The following is a 1837-nucleotide window of genomic DNA, read 5'->3' as shown; positions in this document are numbered from 1 at the left end:
GAAAGTATTTCTGGAGAAGAGAGATCTTCAGCATCCATAATACCACTAAAATTACAAAATGTAGATATATATCAACCCTAGTTGCCCACAGGGCCAGCCTTGATAGCAGCATTCATTTCTTAGGTTTAAATGTAATTTTCTTCGTGTTTCAACTTAACATAGAATGAGTCAATCAGGAGAATTTTAATTAGATACAACAAAATAAGCTGATCCTTAAAATTTACATTGGTTTATTAAGATGGTCCCTATAACTGAGGTGATGATTGTCATTGACCGTAAGAGAGTGCATAGTCACTATTCACTGCGGATAATCGGAAAGAGCAATGCAATTCGTCTTCAGGTATATTGGCAAAATCTTAGCCAAAAAAATTTTCAGGATATCTTAAAAATATTTCTTTGATGGGATAAAAAGGCAAAATTTGGGACTTATGTCATGGTGTTAGCACATTTCATCAACAAGGTTTTTTTTCAAATTAGAACCACAATTTCGGCTACTTTTGAGGGTGTAACAATATTTTATGAAGGAAATACTGAATCCCAGAGGGAAAAATCAAATTGTAGTTTTAAAAACTCATTACCAATAATTAATAATGAACTCTAGCTAAACAATAACAGGTGTTCTACTAATCCCAAACAGAAACAGATGGAAGCACAAATGTTTTATAAATAGTGGATACACGCAGAGCAATAAACTTGGCAGGAATTGTTTTATTCTCTAATTGTCAGTCAGAGTCAATGTCTCATCACTTGCATTTTCTCTAAATTAATATGCCCAGATTAAATCTGCGTTTCTCATTCCTTATTTTTAAAAACGCAAATCATACTGAGTGCTTTATCACTCCATCTTATATACTGCCTCACTGACAAAGATAATATTCTTGAACTCTCCTTTGATATATTTACAAAACATCATATAGCTTGTTAGATGAAACAACAGACATATCATACATGCTCCCCTTCTCCCCCTTCCTCCTTTCCAGCTCCTGGGCAAGAAATACTGATCTAAATATTCTTTCATTCCTTAAACCTCAAAATTATGAAAGTATGTGGATGAAATAAATTAAGAAGTCAATTAGTAAGTTAGTAAATGATATTTATTAAGAAATCTAATCTTACAGACCTTGGGAATTATTTTCAGGAGCTGGCATAGTAAATAGTGTTGTAGATCTGAACTTATAGACTTTTTAGAGCAGTGGTCCCCAACATTTTGGCACCAGGGACCGGTTTCATGGAAGATAATTTTTCCACAGACGTGGGGTGGGCTGGGGGGCTGTGGAGGGGAGGCAGAGCTCTGCAGCTAGGTTCCTAACAGGCGCAGATGAGTACCAGTCTTTGGCTCAGGGTCTGGGGACCATAGTTTTAGATTATGTTTACAAATACTTTTATGCTGTTAGAAGGGCTCTTTCTGTGTGGTTATTGGCAAAATCATCTTTAACTCACATAGAGATAGTTTTGTTATTCCTTCTGACCTTAATCTGTTGTTCAATTTCCAGAAATAAATGATTGGTATTGTGACTGTTAAACTGCTAGCATCCCTCACTGACTTTCACAATGCATGGCTCTCTGTGTTCTGTGATTTTCTTAGAAATTATATTTTATGATCAATTAGTAGCTACTATGAATAATTTCAGTGACACAAAGAACACATATTTTCCTCAGATAATAAAATATTTAAACTAATGGAATACAAAGGAAATAAGGCATATCAGAACATTTATTAATTTGCACTCATCAGCAATATAGATTGATCTTATGTATAAGTAAACAGTTGATCTTATAAAGGCAAAAGTATGTGTACAGTATGACTTTCTTAAACCACCAAAGCTGAACAAAATAG

General features: G+C 34.3%; 1 protein-coding gene across 1 annotated transcript in view; it reads right to left on the bottom strand.

Annotated features, from left to right (window-relative positions):
* TRDN (triadin) overlaps positions 1-1837 on the bottom strand; it is a 442356-nt gene that overhangs the window by 299655 nt on the left and 140864 nt on the right. The window lies entirely within an intron of this gene.

The sequence above is a fragment of the Propithecus coquereli genome, unplaced genomic scaffold, assembly GCF_000956105.1.
Source record: "Propithecus coquereli isolate 6110/MARCELLA unplaced genomic scaffold, Pcoq_1.0 Scaffold200, whole genome shotgun sequence".
NCBI classification, from domain to species: Eukaryota; Metazoa; Chordata; class Mammalia; order Primates; family Indriidae; genus Propithecus; species Propithecus coquereli.
Note: the sequence above shows the minus strand (reverse complement) of the source record. Positions and strands in the feature narration are given on the sequence as shown.